The 24,923-nt window shown below is 43.7% G+C and overlaps 1 long non-coding RNA gene across 1 annotated transcript in view; it reads right to left on the bottom strand.

The window, feature by feature from the left end:
• Positions 1–6,965, bottom strand: part of LOC311517849 — a 95,306-nt gene extending 88,341 nt beyond the window's left edge. Inside the window, exon 1 of the long non-coding RNA XR_014710808.1 lies at positions 5,702–6,965. This is a non-coding gene — a long non-coding RNA (uncharacterized lncRNA). The remainder of the gene's footprint in view (positions 1–5,701) is intronic.
• Between the last annotated feature and the right edge of the window lie 17,958 nt (positions 6,966–24,923).

Raw genomic sequence — 24,923 nt, 5'->3', positions numbered from 1 at the left:
ATGTGGGCCCCAGGCAAGGGGGTTCTGAGGGAGCCTGGCCCAGACAGGCCCCTCCCACTCTGATCCCCCACCAGCCCCAGCTGTGATGCTGGCTCAGCCCAGGCAAGACAAATAGGCCCCACCCAGTGAGCTGGTGAGTGTGGCTGGGGGACAGGCAGGGTGGGGGGAGTGGGTCTCTGGGGGCAGTGGAGGTCTGTGTGAGGTACTCCTGGGCCCCAGGGGGAATTAAAACAGCCCAGGTCCCCCTCCTGCAGCATTCTTTGCTCCCCGCAGAAAGTGAAGGAGGAACAAGGGTGTGTGATTGAAATGTTCCTGGCATAGTTTGGGGGCATTTCCCACCCAAATAGAAGCGAGGGGTGGGGGCCACATGGCATGCAAGGTCACGTGCCACTGCTCCCCCCCCCCACTGTCTGTGAACGCAGAGCTGCTGCGCAGCTCAGCTGAAAAAAGAAGGTGCTGCTCAGCTCCCTGGACTTTGCAGCTGGACACCACCTTCTGGGTCCTAGTGATGGCTGAGCTCCCTTCTGTGTGCTGGGTACCATCCTTCATTTTGTACAACAGTGAGTGCCCACGCGGTAGGGCAGGGCAAGGCAGGGGGAAAGAGGCAGTGGGGAAAGAAGGGGGTGGGATGGGAAGGAGATGGAGCAGTGGGGAAGGGGCATGGGATGGGGAAGAGAAGGGAATGGGGAAGCGGGGGGTGAGGAGGAAGAGGCAGTGGGGTGGGATGGGGAGGAGATGGAGTGGTGGGGAAGGGACATGGGATGGGGAAGAGAAGGGAATGGGGAAGCGGGGGAAACAAGGGCAGGGGAGAAGGAAGTGGGTGAGATGGGGAGGAGATGGAGCAGTGGGAAGCGGCATGGGATGGGGAAGAGAAGGGGATAGGAAAAGCGGGGCCCCAGCATGTGGATCCCCTTGGCAGCAGCTGGGCCTCCCTTGTTAAGCAGGCCCATCAAACCCTAACCCTGACAAGTCCTACCTCCCCTGCATCTGTACCACTCCGATGAGCCCCACGAGACACCCTCCCCACTGAGCCCCAACCACCTACACCTAGACCCCATCCAAATGAATCCCACCTCCCCTGCACCCACACCTCCCCCCACCTGCTGAGCTCCAACCACTTTCACTTGGTCCCCACTGCAGACTCTCATTGCCCCTGCACCTGGAACCTCCCTGTGCATCCAGATCCCCCACTGAGCTGCCTGCATCCAGACTGCCCCACACAGACCCCTCTTACCCCTCCCCCCCAGAACTCTCTTACCCCCTGCCACAGAACCCTCTTACCCCCATCTGGATCCCCCTACACTAAGTCCCTCTGCACTTGGATCCTCCCTGCCCACATCTGGTGTGCCTGGCACAAAAGGGGCAGAGCCCCAGGGTGTTTCTGTGGCAGGCATGGCCCTTGTGCTGGGTTAGGGTCAGGTTCAGCCTCACTGCCAAGTCCCTGTCCCAGTGGGGCGGGGGAGGCTGCAGGGTATTCTCCCACCTCCCCAGTGGCCTGTGCTCCCCACTGCCATGGTGGAGCTTCCACATTTATTTATTGTAAAAAAAAATTGCAGAATTTTAAAATATTATGCACAGAATTTGATGCAGAATTCCATCAGCAATATGGGGTGCTCTACAGCTATGCAGGGGGACTGTGAAGGGGATACTGGACAGCAGGGGATCTGTGGGTGGGGGAGCTGGGCAGGGGGTATGGTGTGCAGGGTGCTGTGCAGTTGTGGTGGGAGGTCATCGGGAGGGGACTCTGGGCATGGGGTGCTGGGCATAGTAGGTCCAGGAGCATTGGGATCTGCTGGGGAGGTCTCTGGGCGAGGGGGTGCTGGGCATAAGGGCAGGGCACTGGGCAGGGGGGCAGTGTGGAAGGGCCACATTGGCAGCACAGGGCTGGGCGGGCAAGTGTGCATCTAGCAGTTATGGGTTTGTAAACAGTGCCCTTGTGCTGAGCTAAGTGGGGCCACTCCCGATGTGCTGCGTCTCATTGCCCCCAACTGGCCCCTTGCTCTGCGGACCCGCCCCCCATCACATGCCCTAATTCCGCAATGGTGGCCCACAAATATGTTTGGTGCCGGGCCCACAAAAAGTTAATCTGGCCCTGGGCCCAAGTAAACATAAACACACCATTTCAGTGCAAACAAAATAAGACCTGCGGATGTGGAGGAAATGACACAGGAAGTTCCAGAACTGACAGAAAAAACAAGAGTATCAAAGAGCTGGAGCTGCATCAGAAGGGCTTTTGTGGTACTTTTTGGTTTGAAAGTGTTGGAAACCTGGATTGGGGGGGGGTGACAGAAGGTTCAAAAGGGAGAATGAAACTATGGGGCTTAATCTTTTTCTGAGCTTTGAAGATCACATTTAATGTAACCCTTCAAGTCATACACCTGGAAAATAGCAGTGACAACAAAAATAATAATAACAATAACTTTGCACTTGTATAATTCATTCGATCTCAGGATCTCCAGGTGCTTTACAGATATTAATGATTTAGGCAAGTCACTGAAAGAGCCAGGAAAAGAACCCCATACTCCTCAGTCCTGTTCCTCAACACTTAGACCATGGTTCCTTTCCCTTTCTAGAACATTGGAGGAGGAGGATATAACTAGAAGTAATGAGATAATAATAAAAAAGAACTCATTAGACTGCATACCAGGAAAAATGTTGTGCCAGTGAGATCTCAGAATGTAGAATCATCTTGGAAGAGAAGTGAGGGACATCCCTCACTTAAAACATTTAAGACAAGACTAGACAAAGCACTAAAAAGTATACCATACTGTATAGGTATCAATCCTGGACTGACCCCAGGGGATGGACAGGATGATGTAATAGGTCTTTCCATCTCTAATTTCTATAATATACTCGTTTAAAGCTAATCCCAAAACTATGACTATTAACAATAACCTTTAATTTACAAAAAGAAAAGGAGTACTTGTGGCACCTTAGAGACTAAGAAATTTATTTGAGCATAAGCTTTCGTGAGCTACAGCTCACTTCATCGGATTGAAGTGAGTTGTAGCTCACGAAAGCTTATGCTCAAATAAATTTCTTAGTCTCTAAAGTGCCACAAGTACTCCTTTTCTTTTTGCAAATACAGACTAGCACAGCTGCTACTCTGAAACATTTAATTTACAGGCACCTATGACAAAGTCTGTAAAAGTGAAGCATTCTGAAATGTGGTTGACATTTAAAAATAAAAGCTTTAAAGGGTTTTCTTTTGACCAATTACGTACCTTCAAAATACAATTCTCCATTGCCAGTTAGAGAAACAAGACTGTAAGAACATGCAAATTGATTTGTGAAGCTAATGCACTAGAAGCTGATTCTATGAAAAGTCATGTTTTGGTTAATTCCTTGTGGCCCTACAATATGGAGATTTTAGTTCTGCAGGAAACAGAAAAAAACCATACCACTAGGAGTAAAAGTAAAATGAAATACCCAAACCCCTTCTAATCTGACACCCCTTTATCTATTTTAGCTATTTATATAGCTCCTATACCAATAGTAACTGACTACCTCAGAAGCTTTCATGTGTTTACCCTCACAACACTTCTGTGTGGTAGGAAAGCACTATCATCTCCCTCTTTATAAATAGGGAACTGAGGCACAGAAAGAATAAATGACTTATCCAAGTAAGTCTGTGGCAGAATAGAAATTAAACCCAAGTCTCCTAAGTCCCAGGCTTGCACCCTAACCATGACTAGACCATCCTTTCTTCTCTTAGAAGAAATAAAGCCCAAGGGCAGTGCCAATTTTGCTTATAATTGCTTAAGGCAGAAGTATCATCACCTTGCCACAACCTATTGAATTAAATAATTGCTTTATCTTTGTCCATGAAGTCATGATGTCTAAGGGCCTTTGGTCATGCATAGAAGATGGAAGGAGACCACTGAATCTTTCCATGAAGAATAAGCCATTGGCTATTGAGTCTATATTTGAATAAGAAGTGCTCAGGTGTTATGGTAAACTGTATGCACTAAAGGACATGTAAACCCTACATTATAGTAACTTTCTCATATATCTTTAACATCCAGATAATCCCTATATTTACAAAAAGGCTATCATGCCTTTTCTTGAGTCTTGTCTCTGCTCATTTGATTCAAGTATAGTGGGATGAAAACTAACTGGTATTTGTTCTAAGGTTCAGCAATGAATGTTGTCCCTCACCTTGCATAACCTAATGATCTAATGGAATAATGGTATTCCAGGTGGTCACATTTTGTCTGGAATGAAAAAGCTGAATTGTCAGAACCAGCTTAATGTTCAACTCTAGCTCCTGATATTTGAGCAAGTGGAACTCCTAGTTCTGATCGTGAAAGGGAGAAATAGGAGCCAGAAAGAAAAAAATTTCTCTTACTAGAGACAAAGCTTTAATTTACCTTTAAGAAAAGCTCCTATATAAGGGCAGATCAAACAGAAATTAGAAGTGCCACATACAGAAATCTCTCTCCTGGCCAAGTAGCTGAGGGCAGGAAAGCGGCAATTATAATGTGCCAACAAAATAGCAACTCCTCCAGACTGAACTAATTCAGAAATATTACACTTGGAAACAATAACCACTCCTGTCCCTACCTTCAACCCTATAATTAAAGGAAACGTAGGAGATGAGAAACACAGTTGCCTTTACTTCTTACGCTTGAAAACAAGAGATCCTGTGGAGCCTGAAAACACCTCTCTGTGGGCTGACAGAAAGATTACTCTCTCCCAATCTACTCCAGAGACTCCTTCTAGCCTGTGATTTCTAAGCATGACGCTGCATTATACTGTCACTAAACCAACCAAATAAGGTAGAGTAATATAAACAAGGAGGCAATAGGTCTAAGGGTTAGAATAGAAAATTGTGAGGCCAGAATTCCTGGATTCAGTTACCAGCTTTGCTCCCCGGGGAACCATAGGCAAGTGACTGAACCTCTTACGTGCCTCAGTTTTCAAATCCATACATTGGGTAGGCTAATGCTTATCTACTTGACAGAGGTGTTGAGAGAAATAACTCCTTGAGATCCTTTAATTAAAAGTGCTATCTATATGAGACAGAAACAAACTAAGCATGATGAAATGAGAGTCACTCTTGGTAAATGATCCCCCAACCAAAAATGGCATGACTTTTTCATTCTACCTTGAATGGCAAATACCCAAGTGTTCATTGCTGCTTTGTCCACAAAGAACCCAGAAACTGTTGCTGAAATAAATGGAACTTGGTTGTAGGGTTTCTTTTCCTTTTATCATAACTGAATTTCATTCTTTCAAATAAAATCCCACAGAAATTAGGATAAGCAATTTTGTAGACTCCCTTGAAGATGCTGGAAGGCAAATAAAAAGTGATGGCATTTAAAGAAGAAGCCTCCCCCTCTTGCGGTAAAATTCTAAATTTAATCAAGTAAAGTTAACCCGGATAACTCATAGACATGACCACAAACAGAATTTAACACCTTCTCAGATTCCCACCAGAAAGAGACTTCCTTTTTAAAAAAAGACTGAAAACCAATCAAACTGAAAGAAAAAAAAAAGATTTCAACAATACTATTTTCTAAGGTTGAAAGGCGAATCTCTGTCCTTTCAAAATGCTTGGAAAATACTATTTGACAGATTCGTAATACTTCAGTAAGATCTGTCTAGCCCCAGATTATTATCCCCGCTATAGTTTTTAAGTAGCAAAACAGGTTTGAACATACAGAACTTCTCACTGTTAAAAGCTACGTCACTCATTTACCTCCATCCAACAGAAACCTGGGGCTGTCTCGGTGTCTATTCATGCTGACATCAGGAATGTGAAATCTTGAGCCTGAACTGATTAAGAAGTCTGTAGAGATTAAAAAGATAACCCCACAGCATTTCAGACCTCCTCAGAAGTTTTGTGTTGTTTCTGCCATTTGGGAGGGTCTTTGTCAAACACTCAAGAGGACTGTGGATCATAGTGATTTGTGGGTGATGATTTGAGGCTGAGGGAAATCTAGACAAAGCTGTGGATCCAAGTAAACAAAAACAGGCCTTATCTACATGAGATGTTTTCCTCTCAGATTTCCCAATGTACCACTGCTGGTCTAGCACCCTCTTAGTAGCAGTGGCAGGCACTCTAGTGTGGTCGGTGGTATGCAGGCTACTGGCGTTTTGCACATCTGCCATCCAAGCCTGCGGTGTCACAGGGACTAAAATCCTAGCACCCAATTTACACTAGCTGTACGTGAACACTGGGGAGCCCATGTGAATGCTCGTCTGGGCCTGGCAGGAGGCCAAGGGGCTACTGTGTTGATGCCCTTGAAGTTGGACACCATCTTTATCAGAGATCTGGAGTGGGGCAGGAGGTCCTGTACCAGCATCTGCAGTGGGGCCCCAAGTCAGTCGGCGCTCTTGTAGGCTTGCCAATTCTGGCTGGACTTCTTCCTGGAGATTTCATCACATGGCATAATCTTTCATTAAAATTGTATCTTTAATTCCTGGAGACTCCAGGACAACCCTGGGAGGTTGGCATCTCTATCTCAGGGGGATGTCGGTGCTCGGGGCGGCGTGTCAGAGCTTTTGGGGTGAGGGGATGATGCCTGTGCTCGGGGGCGGGGGCCTATCGGTGCTCTCGGGATGGGGGGATGGGCCCCTGCCTGCATGGCCGCGTGGATGCGCTCGGAGTTGGGGGCCTTGCTGTCCTGGGGCGGGGCGGCGGGCGCGCTGCCCCCCCCCCTCGGGCTGGGGCCCGTGTCGATGCTCCTGCGGTGGGGAGGGCCCGGAACGATGCTCTTCTTCCCGCCCTACTCCTCAGTGTGTCTCCCTGCGTTGCTAGGTAACCGACAGTCCCTGCTGTAAACAGCTCGAGGCAGCGAGCCGGTGACGCCTAGCGCACAGCCCCACTCAGCTGCTCCCCGCGTTACATCATCCCCCCAAGAGACGGCTACAAATAGTTCGGTCTACTGCGCATGTGCACGGGTGTTCGTGGCGGACGGTGAGTTAAGGAGGGCGGTTACCCTTTTGAGTCATCTCCCCCTGCCAGCCCAGTGCCTCCCCCCCGCGAAGACTGGAAGGGAACATCCCTCGCCGGCCACCGTACTCCGGCGTGGCTCGTAGCCGACCGGCCGTGGCCTGGCCTTGTTCCCCCACCCTTCCCGTGCTATTTTTAGTCCTTCGTTTCAGGTCCGCGCTGCTCAGTCAGCCGCCACCCGTCAAGGGCGGAAGGGACGCGATGACGCCATCCGTTTCCAGGAACGATGACATGTCAACTGGAATGTTCACTGGGGTTTCGATTCCTTAAAGGGGCATTGACCCGTTTTCTTCCCTCTCCCCTTGGTCAAGCCTGAAGGCAGCGTGGTGCAGTGGTTAGAGCAGGGGTGACTGGGAGGCACGGGGACGCAGCTTCTAATGTCAGCGCCACAGGGGCAGCTCGCTTTGCCCCTCCGTGCCTCAGTTTCCCCTGTACAATAAGAATCACATTTACTGGCCCTGTGGTGGGCAGGTTGGCGTGTTATAACCCCTCAGCCATAGCCCCACACTAGAACTTGTGCCAGAAGATGGGGAGGGAGGCAGCTAGAGTCAGGGGTGAAACACTGATGTAGTTACACAGTGCTGCGTCTCAGTCCTCGATTTGCCTACAGAGTGGGGGAGAGACAAACCCCCTCCCTCATAGTGGGGTCTTGCTTCCCAAGGCTCCCAGTAACACATCTCCTCTAATCCCACTGCCTCCCTGCTCTAGGTAAGGTATTTATTCAGCCACTAACACCATAGTATGTGAGGGCCTCACTCTCTTAATGTATTTATCCTCACAACACCCTGTTAGGTAGGGAAGTGCTATTATCTCATTTTACAGATGAGGGACTGAGGAACAAGCAGGCTAAGTGACTTGACTAAGGTCACACAGAAAGTCTGTGGCAGAAGCAGGAAATTAGCCAAGGCATCCCAAGTCCTGGGCTAGTGCCCTAACCATCCCACCTTTCCAAACTCTACACTCTCTTGTTTCCCTCCCAAACAACCTCACATTTTCCCATTCTGTCCCCCTTCATTCCCTAACAGACCCAAGTCTTCCTTCTCTGGAAACATCCCTCTTCTGTTTGCTTCTCCAGCGTCTCCCTGTTCTCCATCTTTTCCAATATCCTTCTGTCTCCCAGATCTCTATGCCCCCTCAGTCCCACTCTCCGCCATTCAACGTCACCCATCTCCCTTTCTGTGCCTTTCCTACATCTCTATTCCATCACTCCAGCTCCCGTCTTCTTTCTGCTACTCCCAGATCCCCTCTCCCCAAGTGTCTTCCCAAGCCTCTGCCTCCTCCCCTCAGTTTTCTCTCCAAGTGTCCCCTAAGTATTTGGCTCCCTCTCCTGGGCTCTGTTCTTTCTCCCCAAGGCCCCTCTACTTAGTACCTGTTCCCTCATCTGCCCAAGATTCCCCCATACTCCTCAGCTCTCCCTCTTCACAGTCCTCCCCTGTAACTATCCCAAGGTCCCTCCTCCCCAAGGTCCCTATTTGTACCTGACCTCAAGGTCTCTTCAACCGTATTTCTCCACAGCTTCCTCACCTCCGACCCCTCCTGTTTCCAAAGTCCCTCGCTGAGATTAGGGTAATGAGAGATAGTGAAACAGCTAGAGACAACAGACTGAGAAATAGACATGCAGACAGAGTATAGTGTATACATATAGTGTATGAGGCCTAGCTAGATGGAAAGAAAGGGACAGACAGATGATTGATAGAGAATGACGGACCAATGTTAGACAGACAAACAGATAACACTATTTTTTGTTCAAATACATAATTCCCCTGTCACATGATACGATTATATGTTTAACTGACGGGGGCATCAGGAATTTGTTGTGACCAATTAGATAGTACATGAGATGGGATCAGAGGCTGAGGGCTGATATGGCTTAATAATATGTAGGAACTGTGACTGCATGAAAACTGTTCTGGTGGTTTCAATACAATCCTGTTTATAAAAAACAATTCTGGGAACACAGTAAACATTCAGATAAACAGGGGTTTGGATAACTGTGAGGGGAAAGACCCAGTAACTCCACCTTCTGCTGTATGTGCTTTGTGCTGGGGGATGTAAATGAGAATTGGTCAAGAGGGAGTTTTGGATTACAGCTGCCTTTTGTGGGCAGTTTGATTTTACATCTTGCTTTTTAATGTAGGTCATGCATCTGGGTGCTATGACCATGGACACATGAAAAAATCATTAAAATAGAGGAGTCCAGTAAATTAAGTTTTACATGAATAAACATGGGCCATCTTCATCCCAAATTTCATTCCATGGATGTACTGGGATGATATCAGGGATGTATTTGTCCAGTTTTATTTGTAATCACTCTATTTGGGAGTCTAAACTAGCTAACAGACTGAATTTTATATGAGACTCTCTTCCCCTCTTCCACCTAACTGTGTGTAATGGACAAAAACAAGATGGGTTTAAATAGTTTATTATTAATTATCATTATTATTATTAATAACCATTTATTTATTTAGAGTAGCTCCTAGAAGCCTCAGTCAGGAATCACAGCCCTATTCTGCTATATGCTGTACATGTAGAGACAGTCCCAGCCCTAAAAGCTCTCAATCTAGGTAGCATCCCTTTATGTATATTTGTGTATGAGCATCTGTGTACGGATTAATTTAAAATTATAAATAAATAATTAACAAAATATAGACTCTTTTTCTTTTGTAAATTAGTCTATTAAAATGTATTTCATAAATGTTCTTTAGTTGAAAAACAGAAATACCGAATATTCCAAAAAAGTTTCCATTGAGGAAATAATAAATTGGTTCTACTGTGTTAAAGGCTGTAATAAATCAAACAAGAATAATTATAACTCAGAGCTCTGCTGATTTCAAACTACAGGTATTGTCCATAGTAGGCTATCTTTGATTGGGAGATGTGCTGTGAAATAAAGCCCCTCACTCACTTTAAGGTCGAGATGATGCTGTGGCTTCATATTTAGATCATGGCTAGTAGATAAATCTAGGATACAATTAGTCACCTATGACATGACTTCATATTTCCATTTAATTTAGTAATGACAGTTGGTTCTAGAGGGGGCAAGTGAGATTTAGTTTATTAACAGAGTTTCTAGGGTAAGTGAGCAGAAAGATTTTAAAGGGTTGATCTGAGAAGTCGGGATGTGAAGGGAAAATATTCTGAAAGGGACATAGAGTTTCTTAAGGATTTTAACACAGAGAAATGTAAGTCTTGTCTCATAATTTTCTCAACTAGGGCTGTATACATTAATATACATATATATTTACAATCAATCTTATACATAATGTTTGTGTGAATTGCTTTTACTAATGCTTAAAGTATTTTACTAGTGCTGTCATTTCAGCTGTTATCTGTTGTCTAGTTTTTTAGCTCACTAGTTTTATTTTGATTTATTTTAGCACAGTGGGTTCTATTGAAACAATGAAAAGCACCTATGTACTAAGAGTAAAACATGTATTATCTGAAAAAAGTGCATTCATTTATACTCAGATGATAAATTTTGTTCATTATCAGACTGTTAAGGTCTGGTAAATTTGTATAATAATTTATGTTTGAATTTATAAAATCCTGGTTAGACAAATACAAAATAATTAGTAACTGCCTATTGTATGCTACAGAAGAAATTCCACAGTTTAGAGTTGAGATGTCCAGTGTTTCACAAATTTAGAATCCTTTCTTTTTTAATACTGGACCAAGTCCTGTTCTGACACCTATTAACGGTGTTGTAAGTAAGTCAGAACAGAAGTTGGTGCAGTAACTTAACTTTTCAAGGACTTTCTAGGTCCTGGCAATTGATGGCCCAAAAAATGAGCTAAAATAGTTTAACAACTGCAAATGATATTTAAAAGATAAGAAATACCCAAAGAAGTAAAATTCATAAGACATCAAAGATGATCAATTTTGAAATTTAATGATTAAAATGTCAAATTGTGTAAGTCAATCATTGCAGGTTAGCTAAATAAGCAATGGCAAAAGTTGTTTATGTTCAACAGATATCTGCCAAGCTGCCCTCATTACTTTTTAATTTTTCTAATAAAGAAAGATCAGGAGATATTTTTCTCTTAATAGTAAATTTATGTTCCAGTGAATCTGAATTTGATGGTCACTCATTCTCCTTTGTGTGTCATTATCATAACTTCACATGACTTCAGTTAAATGAAAGGATTTTTTCCCCTAAACCTCCTGTCTTACCCCTCCCATGCCGGCAGGAGTAGACAGTATTCAGAAACTGGCACCAAGGTGAGGCTCTGATACAAGGAGTTTGCTGTTTCTCTGTGACTCATTTGACATTAACATAATTATGTTACAGAAGTCAAAGTGGTTTTCAAACTATGAGTAATGCACAATACTAGAGAGAGTGTTTACAAGACAGCAAGACATATCAACTAGCTGAAGTAACCAGCTGCTGATAACTGCTGAAGTAAGTTAGGGAATTAAAAAGTCTTACAGTCATATTATCCTTCTTTGGAATTCAGAGTCATGTACAGAAATGAGATAGGTAGTGTATTTTGAAGAAGGATCCAGAACCGACATTATACTGTAATCAGGATCAGACTGAGACTGTGGGTAGTTCACACAAGAATTCTTCCCTACATTTCTTCCCACTTGCATATTTATGGAAAAGTCGTGTTCAAATGATAGCACTGATCTTTTCAAGAAGTGACTGTGTACACAGAGTTCATTTCAAAATGCAAGTGACAAGCATCCTGTCAGCAAAGACTAGAAAGGATCAAAAACCAAAAAAAAAAATGAGGTCATCCCACAAATACTTTGAGTCTATAATGAATGTGAATTGACTCAAAGGATGAAAACAGACAACAATAAGATACTTATTTTTAAATAAGTACAAGCTTAGTTCTAGTATAAAAGAGAATCTTTGCTTTGTAATAAAAATATTTAACTGAAAGGTTTATGATGCTGAGCATATTATGAATAAATACTAAAATGGTGTCTGCTAAATAGATTAAATGTAAGGAAAAATTAAAAAATAGTGGTGCCTACTTCATTCAAATGTAATTCTGCTCTGTTTAAAAAACTATAGACACCTCGTAGAAATGTGAGAAAAAATTATTGAAAAACAATCTTGACGATATTTCTTCTGTTGATTTTTTGTAACTTGGTTTTTATTACAATAGACATTTGAATGAAAGTGGGACACTTGCTGCTTAGAAGTTTATCTATGTTGCCTTGCTGTTTCTCACACAGGGCCTGATTCTGTGAGGTGCTGAGCATCCCTTGAGAAGTGCTGAGCACCGTGAACTTCCTCAGACTTCAACAAGAGTTGAGGGCACTCAGCACCTCCCAGGATTGGCTTATCAAACACAGTTGCTCCTGTGGAGAAGTAAGTTACAGAGGACTGTAACTTACAGTAATCAGCAAACAGCTTTCTTGTAAAAGTGTCCGTAGTAATAAAAAGAGGGAAGGGAGAGCAATACAGGAAATATGTATAGAATAGAAGTTTACCGTGAGGCACCAGAGGGTCTCTAAACAATTTTAAAAAATCAGGAACTCCAGTCTTCACCTAAGCCACTCACTTCGCTATGAAAAAGCTGCTCAGGACCCAACCAGACACTTAATAGGCTGACATTAATCTCCACTGGCCTCTTGCAAAGATGGAGCAGTACCAGAACTGGCAAAAAAAGAAGCATATGGGAAGGAAAAGTTGCAGAAAAAAATATTGCAATGGTGTCATCTGCTGCTGATAATATTAACATGTTTCAGGGGACTGAGAGTCTGGACTCGTCCTGCTTTGCCACTGATATGTTGTGTGGCATTGGGCAAATCACTTCACTTCCATCTGCCTCAATTCCCCATCCCAAGTGTATTGTAAGGTTTATTGTATACACAGCGCATAGAGATCCTTGAATGACAGAAGTGAAAAGCATTATTATCATGTATGTACAGTGTCATTTGGTCAAAGAAAATTAAAACATTTTTTTCCAAAGCACAACCCTGCAGTCAGAAACCAACCCTGCTTTGCAGTAAATATATCCAGCAGATTTATAATTATTGATGCATCAAGTGATTTTCACAATTTCTGTACTCTCATTTCATTACGCTACACCACTGCACTGAAATATCAGATGAAACTGTCTTTACATTTTATTTCAGTTGATTAGGGCAAAAAACCCCAATGGAATTACAGAAGCTCACCTATCAAATTGTTAGGAAATATGTCCCACCCTTAGAATGGCAGGTTACTCTTCTATCGTTAAGATGATGTCAACGCTTTCATTATAATAAAAACTTGTTTAATTCTATATTATTATTATAATAGCTCTTCCCAGATCCAACCTTAAGAACAGTGGCTTTTTGAGGCCCAGCTGTCAAGTACTCCTGCGATTAATTCTGAAGAGTTCCTTGCAAGATCCTTCACTTCTAACCCCTGGTTCCTCATACTGTACTTGATTCCAGTGGAATTTCCTTCCTGCTCTAGCTCTCAGGGAGGTTGCACCAGTACTTTGTTTTATTTCTCTAGAGGTGGCTCTGTGCAGCATCCATCTTGATGGCCTTTCTCTTTCCCATAAAATAATAATACTTAAATCCAAATTCTGCCATGACACATCCTGTGAAAATTCCACATATCTAATTTGTGTTCTTACTTGGGGCTCTTAAAATTGTAAAGCTGTCCCCAAGTCAGCCTTCAAAATAATTTGGAGTAAAGCAGGACATGTGTGACCAATTGTGATTAACAAAACTAAACCATTTCAAATAAAGTCCCACCGCTTTTAAATCTTGTGAACTTTGCCAACTTTGTTCTTCTTTCTGTGTGAACTGACTTAGTGAGCAAAATAGTCAGAGACAGTTTTTTGGTGTTAAATGTTGTGAGGGTGCTCGAGACCATGGGAGAATGAGTGAACAGATTCACCTGATTTAATTTAATTTTCTGATTGTAACAGTGTGAATTTACAGTTGGAGAATTGTCTACAGAGTATATAGATCATATATAAGATGTCTCTTTTTAATATGCTAAAGTAAACATAAGACATAATTAGGCCTCCAACTTGCAAAAAGTGACTCAAAAAGTTTCCCTGGGATCCCTGCATCCATGGACCTGTCCTTGACTGAATGGAATCTGGGCGGGAGGGGAGTACTGTCTTAGTGTCACCATGCTAGTACCTTGGAACCACATGGAAGCTCCTTCACTATAGCTCCATGCAAAAGAAGCTGCACAGGAAGTTGCAAGTATGATCATTAGGGTCAGACCACAACCAGGGAGGAAGGACAAATGTGTTATGAACATAATTCGTCCCAGGTAACATGCAGGGAATCCTCAGGGAGACCAAAGATAGTTGCCCTCAGAAAAAGCCTATCTACAAAATTTGTACTGACAGAGGGGTATGTGATAGTCACAGCAGACACAGGAAGGGATTTCTGTATGGTGGGATCTGGCCTCCTGGATTCTGAGAGCTAGGCGTAGTGCAGAGGCATCTGTGTGGAGAGATCTGGTCTCTAGCAAGTTCATGGAGACCTACAGATTCTGGAGCTGAACCCCCGACCTGTTCTGTGGGAGGATGGAAAACTCTACAACAGAATGACTTAATAGAACTCTGCAAAGGAACCTCAGAGTTTTCCTTCCTTAATCACCCCCATGGATTTTTCAGATGATCTGGCCTAGCTGATGGATCTGAACATATTTTATGTTATGTGGTCTACAGTGAGTTCTGTATTACCATACTCGAGTTGGTTATACTCTAAGTTCTTTGGGGCATGAACTGTCTCTCACTAAGTGTGTGCATGGTGCTTAGCACAATGAGGCCCAAATCTCAGTTACAGGCTGGAGGCACTACCATACTACAAAAAAATAAAAAAAACCCAAACAATAAGAATAATTATGTCCTTGATTTATGCCTTATTGTATGTTTGCTGGAAAATTGGTCCTCCAGGAATACACTATATCCATTTGTATATAAATGTTTAAAACTATAAAAAATAAAGTTTCAAAAATATTCTTGGGACAAAGGCTTTATTAGATTCTAATGCATTTTTGTCATTGGTTTTATACAGAACAATTTTTGTATAAACATTTTTCAAGCTGTTTGGTCAAATCGCTTTGAATTTTGAAAAATCAGATGTTAAATCGAGTGATATATTCAGGCCTAATTCTGCAAACACTTAGGCATGTGCTTCATTCTGAGCTCATGAATAGTAACTTTGGAACCACTGAGATTACTCACATGATTAAAGTTAAGCACATGTCTAAGTGTTTGCAGAGTCAGTATGTTAAAGTTTAGAATGCTATCACCTTCTATGAACAGTAAAAATATTAAAGAAATTCACAAGTTTTATGTGAATCACTATTTATTTTAAAGGACCCATTGTAGTTTGACGGATAAAGTGTCACATAAAGTATGTGTCTTATCAAATTAAATATAGTGCAATATTCAGATAATGAGATTGCTCAAGTGGCTGAACCTTCTAGTAAAAGAGAGATATCTCTATGCAACAGGGGAAAACTGCTTGTCATTATTTGGAAGAAGGCTTGATTTGGCCTGATCCAAAGCCCACTGAACACAGAGGGAGTCTTTCCATTGACTTCAATGGGCGTTGGAACTGACTTGAAAAGAGTACCAGTTGCCTATGCATGGTACATCACCAAAAGTATCGCCCTAGTAATTTCATTTGCAGACAAGGGAGAGGAAGCACTGACCTGGGAGTCATGTCACAAACTTGCTGCAGGACCTTGGGCATGTCACATAATCTCTCTGTGCCTCAGCTTCTCTATCTACAAAGGGGTAATACCTTTCTTACAAAGGTGTTGTGAGTCTTAATTCATCAATAATTATAAAGTCCTTTGAGAGCTTTGGATGGTAGGTGCTAAAGAAGTGCAAAAGTGTTATAATATACAAACACAACAAAGTTCAACTCAGATGGAGAATTTTCATCCATCCCAATGCCAGAAGGATGGGAAGATGTTTCTCCACAATGAGCTGTTATCAACTAGTAAAGTCCAAGAGAAGATTAACATTATTTGTATTCTTATTGCTTTATGTATGTAATGCTATAAATGTTCATGTTGCTTGACAGATACATAAAAGACAGTTATCCTGAAAACTTACAATCTAGATCCTAATTCTGTGACACAACCCACAAATGAGACTCCTCATGAGTGTGGGTGTCTGTCCTAGTGGATCACATGGCAGGTGGTTGAAATATAACTTTTTGAGAGATGCTCACACATTCGAGCAGGGTAAGGAAGAGGAAATGTAAAATGGAGATCCTACAGGAATAAGATCATATAGTTGCTTTGATAGGCTGTAGTCTATGTTTCATAGAGATTCTGGCCTTTTTTTTTTTTTACATATTAATCAAATTGTTATGCTAATATTAAATCTGATGTTTCCAGAAAGATTCAAAATTAAATTGAATGTTATACTTCAAAAGACTTAAATCCTTTGTTTAATGGGCAGTTACCAAATCATCCTCCTGAGCTATGAGCCAAGAGATTTTGAAAAGAACAGTTTCTCTACTCTCCTTTTCTGTTTGCCAGCCTCTTCCCAGGATTCTACATGTTCTCTCTACTCCAAATAGGTCTCTAGGAAGGTCCCTATCCAGAACTGAGAGGAAGGGTCTTTGCAAACATTTCCAGTTTGTAAAAAAAAAAATCTGTCAACATTTTCATAAAAGAAAAAAATGTATAAAGGTTAAACTTTGAGGTGCTTTTAGTACTATGTATTAACCCCCTACACAGGAGATGTCTATTTTCTTATCAAACTGCAATACAAATTAGGGCCCAATCCTGCAAATATTTACTACCTGGTATGGTACTTAGCCCTGGTCTACATTAGGAGTTGAGGTCGAATTTAGCAGCGTTAAATCGATTTAGCCCTGCACCCTTCCACAAAACAAAGTCCTTTTTTTTTACTTAAAGGGCTCTTAAAATCGATTTCCTTACTCCACCCCCGAGAAGGGGATTAGCGCTGAAATAGGCCTTGCTGGGTCGAATTTGGGGTACTGTGGATGCAATTAGACGGTATTGGCCTCCGGGAGCTATCCCAGAGTGCTCCATTGTGACCACTCTGGACAGGACTCTCAACTTACATGCACTGGCCAGGTAGACAGGAAAAGGCCCGCGAACTTTTGAATTTCAATTTCCTGTTTGGCCAGCGTGGCAAGCTGCAGGTGACCAGGCAGAGCTCATCAGCAGAGGTGACCATGATGGAGTCCCAGAATTGCAAAAGAGCTCCAGCATGGACCGAACAGGAGGTACGGGATCTGATCGCTGTATGGGGAGAGGAATCCGTGCTATCAGAACTCCGTTCCAGTTTTCGAAATGCCAAAACATTTGTCAAACTCTCCCAGGGCATGAAGGACAGAGGCCATAACAGGAACCCGAAGCAGTGCCGCATGAAACTTAAGGAGCTGAGGCAAGCCTACCAGAAAACCAGAGAGGCGAACGGAAGCTCCGGGTCAGAGCCCCAAACATGTTGCTTCTATGATGAGCTGCATGCCATTTTACGGGGTTCAGTCACCACTACCCCAGCTGTGTTGTTTGACTCCTTCAATGGAGATGGAGGCAACACGGAAGCAGGTTTTGGGGACGAGGAAGATGATGATGATGAGGTTGTAGATAGCTCACAGCAAGCAAGCGGAGAAACCATTTTTCCCGACAGCCAGGAACTGTTACTCATCCTGGACCTGGAGCTAGTACCCCCTGAACCCAACCAAGGCTGTCTCCCGGACCCGCCAGGCGGAGAAGGGACCTCCGGTGAGTGTACCTTTTAAAATACTATACATGGTTCAAAAGCAAGCATGTTTAATGATTAATTTGCCCTGGCATTCATGGCTCTCCTGGATATACTCCCAAAGCCTTTGCTAAAGGTTTCTTGGGAGGGCAGCCTTATTCCATCCACCATGGTAGGACACTTTACCACTCCAGGCCAGTAGCACGTACTCGGGAATCATTGTAGAACAAAGCATTGCAGTGTATGTTTGCTGGCGTTCAAACAACATCCATTCTTTATCTCTCTGTGTTATCCTCAGGAGAGTGATATCATTCATGGTCACCTGGTTGAAATGGGGTGCTTTTCTTAAGGGGACACTCAGAGGTGCCCGTTCCTGCTGGGCTGTTTGCCTGTGGCTGAACAGAAATGTTCCCCACTGTTAGCCACAGGGAGGGGGGAGGGGCTAGCCACACGCTGGGGGGAGGCAAAATGCGACCTTGTAACGAAAGCACATGTGCTATGTATGTAATGTTAACAGCAAGGTTTACTGTGAAAGAGTGTACCCATTGTTCTATAAAATGTGTCTTTTTAAATACCACTGTCCCTTTTTTTTTCTCCACCAGCTGCATGTGTTTCAAGGATCACAGGATCTTCTCCTTCCCAGAGGCTAGCGAAGATTAGAAGGCAAAAAAAACGCACACATGATGAAATGTTCTCTGAGCTCATGCTGTCCTCCCACACTGACAGAGCACAGACGAATGCATGGTGGCAGACAATGTCAGAGTGCAGGAAAGCACAAAATGACCGGGAGGAGAGGTGGCGGGCTGAAGAGAGTAAGTGGCGGGCTGAAGAGAGGGCTGAAGCTGAAAGGTGGTGGCAATGTGATGAGAGGAGGCAGGATTCAATGCTGAGGCTGCTGGAGGATCAAACCAATATGCTCCAGCGTATGGTTGAGCTGAAGGAAAGGCAGCAGGAGCACAGACCACCATTACAGCCCCTGTGTAACCAACTGCCCTCCTCCCCAAGTTCCATTGCCTCCTCACCCAGACGCCTAAGAATCCTCCACCCCAGAGGATTGCCCAAGCAACAGAAGGCTGGCATTCAATAAGTTTTAAAGTTTTAAACTTTTAAAGTGCTGTATGGCCTTGTCCTTCCCTCCTCCACCACCCCTCCTGGGCTACCTTGGTAGTTATCCCCCTATTTTGTGTGATGAATGAATAAAGAATGCATGAATGTGAATCAACAATGACTTTATTGCTTCTGCAAGCAGTGATCGAAGGGAGGACGGGAGGGTGGTTAGCTTACAGGGAAGTAGAGTGAACCAAGGGGCGGGGGATTTCATCAAGGAGAAACAAACAGAACTTTCACACTGTAGCCTGGCCAGTCATGAAACTGCTTTTCAAAGCTTCTCTGATGTGCACCGCGCCCTCCTGTGCTGTTCTAACCGCCCTGGTGTCTGGCTGTGCGTAACCAGCAGCCAGGTGATTTGCCTCAACCTCCCACCCCGCCATAAACGTCTCCCCCTTACTCTCACAGATATTGTGGAGCGCATAGCAAGCAGTAATAACAGTGGGAATATTGGTTTCGCTGAGGTCTAACCGAGTCAGTAAACTGCACCAGTGCGCTTTTAAACGTCCAAAAGCACATTCTACCACCATTCTGCACTTGCTCAGCCTGTAGTTGAACAGCTCCTGACTACTGTCCAGGCTGCCTGTGTATGGCTTCATGAGCCATGACATTAAGGGGAAGGCTGGGTCCCCAAGGATAACTATAGGCATTTCAACATCCCCAGTGGTTATTTTCTGGTCTGGAATAAAGTCCCTTCCTGCAGCTTTTGAAACAGACCAGAGTTCCTGAAGATACGAGCGTCATGTACCTTTCCCGGCCATCCCACGTTGATGTTGGTGAAACTGTCTCTTGTGATCCACCCGTGCTTGCAGCACTATTGAAAAGTACTCCTTATAGTTTATGTACTCGCCGGCTTGGTGCTCCGGTGCCAAGATAGGGATATCGGTTCCGTCTATGGCCCCACCACAGTTAGGGAATCCCGTTGCAGCAAAGCCATCCATTACGACCTGCACATTTCCCAGGGTCACTACCCTTGATATCAGCAGATCTTTGATTGCGTTGGCTACTTGCATCACAGCAGCCCCCACAGTAGATTTGCCCACTCCAAATTGATTCCCGACTGACTGGTAGCTGTCTGGCGTTGCAAGCTTCCACAGGTCTATTGCTACTCACTTCTCAACTGTGAGGGCTGCTCTCATCTTGGTATTCTTGCGCCTCAGGGCAAGGGAAAGCAAGTCACAAAGTTCCATGAAAGTGCCCTTACGCATGCGAAAATTTCGCAGCCACTGGGAATCGTCCCAGACCTGCAACACTACGCGGTCCCACCAGTCTGTGCTTGTTTCCCGAGCCCAGAATCGGCGTTCCACCGCATGAACCTGCCCCAATAGTACCATGATGCCCACATTGCCAGGGCCTGTGCTTTGAGAGAAGTCTGTGTCCATGTCCTCATCACTCTCGTCACCGCGCTGACATCGCCTACTCGCCCGGTATCGCTTTGCCAGGTTCTGGTGCTGCATATACTGCTGGATAATGTGTGTGGTGTTTAATGTGCTCCTAATTGCCAAAATGATCTGAGCAGGCTCCATGCTTGCCGTGGTATGGCGTCTGCACAGAAAAAAGGAGCGGAATGATTGCCTGCTGTTGCCCTGATGGAGGGAGGGGCGACTGACAACATGGCTTACAGGGTTGGCTTACAGGGAATTAAAATCAACAAAGGGGGTGGCTTTGCGAGAAACTGAATGGCCCCCTCAAGGATAGAACTCAAAACCTCAAGGATAGAACTCAAAACTGGGTTTAGCAGGCCGTTGATTTCACAGAGGGAAGGAGGGAGGAGAAAATGAATACAAAACAAATCTGGTCTATTTCTTGTTTTGAGCCACTTCATCTATCTTTATACATCTTGCTGGCAGCAGACTGTGCAGTACAACTGCTAGCCATCGTGAACACCTGGGTGCTTGGCAGAAGACGGTTCAGTATGACTACTGGCCATCATCTTCTCTAGCTGCAGATTAAAAGACAGTGTGGGACTGAATCACCACGAGACGAAACAAGGGAAATGACCTGGCTGAGTCACTCCCATGTTTGCCCAGGCGCCCGGTTAAAAGAGCACCCAGGACTACGTCGACGACGGCTACCAGTCATACTGCACTGTCTGCTGCCGAAAGGCAATAAACTGCTGCTGTGTAGCAATGCAGTACCATGTCTGCCAGCACCCGGAGACATACGCTGACGGTTAGCTGAGCGGGCTCCATGCTTGCCGTGGTATGGCATCTGCACAGGTAACTCAAGAAAAAAGGCGCAAAACGATGGTCTGTCCTTGCTTTCATGGAGGGAGGGAGGGAACGGGGGCCTGACGATATGTACCCAGAACCACCCGCGACAATGTTTTAGCCCCATCAGGCCCTGGGATTTCTACCCAGAATTCAAATGGGCGGCGGAGACTGCGGGAACTGTGGGATAGCCACCCACAGTGCAACGCTCCGGAAGTCGATGGCTGCCTCGGTACTGTGGACACACTCCGCCGACTACATGCACTTACAGCATGTATTAAAACGCTTTCTACAAAAACAACTTCTATAAATTCGACCTAATTTCATAGTGTAGACATACCCTTTAGAGTACTATTACTAGTGGTTCCTTGTACTTCAATTAGAATACATTATAACTTTAATTCATACAAACTCTAAAGCAAACTGCTCTTCAAAGTTAATTAATACAATTACAAAGTTAATTAATAGCAGGAGAGTGAGAAAATTGGGAATTACAGCAAGGGAGAAAAAGTCCTTGGTCCTGATTCTCCTCTGACCAGCATAAATCAGCAGTGACCCCTTTACAGTCAATGAAATTACACTTTTCAGAGTAACAGCCGTGTTAGTCTGTATTCGCAAAAAGAAAAGGAGTACTTGTGGCACCTTAGAGACTAACCACAAGTACTCCTTTTCTTTTTGAAATTACACTGTTGTTTGTGAAAGGAGAATGAGGCCCACAGTTTTAATTGGGATATGAGGTGAGATGGAAAGTCAAGGACAAAGCCTTTTGCACCAACAATTGTGTAAGTCCTGGTCTTATACTTAAAACTTAGGTTGGTATAGCCACAGTACTCAAGGCTGTGAAAAATTCACACCCGAGTGCCGTAACTACGCCAACCTATCCCTCAGTATAGACACAGCTAGATTGATGGAAGAATGCTTCTGTCAATTTTGTTACCAGTGCTTGGGGGGGCAGAGTTCCTACAGAAATGGTAAAACCCCTTCATTTGCTGTAGTCTGCATCTACATTATGGGGTTACAGTGGCATAGCCACAGAACCATAGCTATGCCTCTGTAGTGCCTGTAGTGTAGACATGGCCTAAAATAGGTGGCCAATGTTAGATTCATAAGGTATGTCTTCCCTGTAAAAGAAGGTGCGTTCTTACTTTGGGTCAGCTAACTTGAGTTAGTTAACTAGATGTAGCAGCTGGCTTTTACCTTTTAAAGTTTAGTTGGCTTTTAACTTGGGTTAGCACCCTGGGGTTCATAACCTGAATTAAAAGCTGAGTTGCAGTTCCTTCACCCATAGATTTTAAGGTCAGACGGGATTATTAGATCACCTAGTCTGACCTCCTGCATGTCACAGACATTGCATGTCACCCAGTCCCCTCTGTATCTAGCTCAGTTAGGTGAGCAGATGAAGTGGTGAAGGGCAAATAAGGACTTGAACTGGAGTAGTACCAGGGGAGTCACTCATTAACACTTCCCCAATTTTTGTAAGCAGTCTATTGGGGTGGGCACTTGTCAAAATAAATCTGAATTAATAAATGAATAATGGAGAAAAGATCAAAACTCATGCACGTTTTTCTTGTGCATTCTATAGGTATTCACTAAAACCCTGAGTACAACAGAAGAATTCATATTTATTTTGTGATCATTGGGGTATCTCCTAGCTTATTTTTCCTGGAGTGGGGGGAAGATAGCATCATAGGGGACTGTGGAGGGCTGATGTGGTTCGGCCACACTGGGGGAAGGTGACGGCTGAGCAGGTGCCCAGAGGGACTCCACATTGTCTGTGCACAGCAGAACTGGTCTCCGTGCCCTCTCTACAACAGCCCAGACCTGAGGGGAGAGGGTTAGGGTTAGGGATACACTGGAGTAGGAGCACTCATATTTTTTATGCTGACTCAGGTCTCCTGTCTGTCCATGACTATATGCATACAGTGGCTATAAACACCTGCCTAGGATGAGGTACCAGGCATACAGACCCAGCTCCAGTTTAGAAGCTGGAATAGTGGCTATGGTAGGGCTGTTTGGCTGCTTCATGTCCTGCCTGCAGATAGGCAAAGTTCTTATAAACTTACCCTTAGTCCTCATATGGGATAAGGCTGCTCAAAATTAATGTGGACCTGGAGCAGCTTTATGATCCAATGGGCTAACACAGAAGCACAGTCTAGAGCAGCATCCAGGCCATCAGGACTTATTCCTTTATAGATCTTCTCTAAGGACACATTCAGCTCTTTCAGAGTTCCCATATTTTGTTGCTGACACAGATCTCCCAAATCATGGCTAGGCTGTTTGCATCAGCTCATGAAGCCTTTTACTAGCTACACCTTTTTATAGATGAATTCTGTCAGTGCATACTGCTTAACTTCCATGCCTGTGGCAGCCATTTTCAGGCCTCACTATAGCAGTGTTCCAGTGGGTCAATGGGAAACCTATAAAGTAAGGGAAAGATGGTGTAAAAGTTCCTGGAGATGTCAATATTCTATCTATGGTTCCAATTCAAAAGTTCCACTGTGCGTGAGGACTGCAGGCTCAGCCCTAAAGCTGTATTTAAGAAAAATAGAAGGCCCGATCCATTTGTCATTGAAATCAATGGGAGATCTGTTGTTGACCTCAGTAGGAGCAGGATTGGGCCCTGTGACGCTGCTTTTACAATTCCTTTCATACAGGTATATATGATGCATATTTTTAAAAAAGATTATAACCATATATTCAGGTTGGTGATTAAAGCCCTCAATCTGCAAACACTAGGGCACCTGCATGGCTATTTTAAGGATCAGGGCATAAATGAAATAAACATTAACAAAGAAATGACAGTGACCTACAATACTGTAAAACCACAAACAATCTCAATACATATTTCACCCAGGCAAAACAAAACAAAATAGGATGCATTTTATGCTTACTATGAATGTTCTTACTATGAATGCCCAATGCCCAATGCCCATTCTTACTATGAATGCTTACTATGAATGCCCAACTCATTGCTGACATACAACCTGATTTTGAGAGGATTGCACAGAACATAAGGGAAACTGTTTAGAGAAGTTAAAGTCTAAACACCCCTTTTTGAACAGGGGTCAAATCAGCTATAAATATGACCCATCAAATACATATTTGACTGTTAATTTGTAAATGTCCTTAAATGTCCTTTGCTTCAAACTCAGCGTTAAAAAAAAAATTAGCAGCTAAAAAATCAGGGGCCAGATCCTCGGCTGGTGGGTATCAGTGTAGTTTCATTGAAATCGGTGGAGCTGTGCCAATTTACACTAGCTGGTCTTTAGTCTCTGGTAATTTGGCACATCTCTAGTGTCTGCTATAAATACCAAAAAGTTGATTTTTATATGGTTGGAAAAGTCACGTAATTGTAAGAGTAATGTTAGAAGACAGGACCACCAAAGACAGGAAGTGTCAAGTTGAGCCCCTCCATTCTCAAACAAGCAAAGAGTCCTTTCTCAAGCAAAACTCCCATTAAAACACTGACCATAACACTATAAATTAAGAATGGAATGCCGTGAATTTCCTGGCATTTAACTGTGCTATAACCCTGATGTAATTTCAATGTATATTTAACTAAACGTTTTACAATTTCTCTGATGCAAGGATCATACATCTTGGCCTACACTTAGGCAACCCTCTGTCTAAATGCTCTTGTGTTTGTAATGAAAAGATTTTCTTCTCCTTGAAAGTTGTTTAGCATGGCAAACATCTGCCATACTTAAAATGGGATACTGTTCCATGTTTTACTTTGATCAGCTTTCACGCATGGGAAAATTGCTAAATATAAGTATGTTGGATCTAAACTTTTTTTTATTAGAAACAGAAGTTAAAGAGAAAAAGTGGGAATGTGATTAAACATGCAGCTGCAGAGAACTGAATTCTGGAACAGAACATAGATTTAAAACCTCACAGTAAAGTCAGTGTGAGATCTGCAAAACAGTTCCAAGAGGCCCTTCAAATTAGTAGTTTATGTTTTACACATTTTCTTTCTCACATTTG

The sequence above is a fragment of the Lepidochelys olivacea genome (genome assembly GCF_965140295.1).
Source record: "Lepidochelys olivacea isolate rLepOli2 genome assembly, chromosome: 3".
Taxonomy (NCBI): Eukaryota; Metazoa; Chordata; order Testudines; family Cheloniidae; genus Lepidochelys; species Lepidochelys olivacea.
This window is presented reverse-complemented; position numbering and strand designations above follow the sequence as displayed.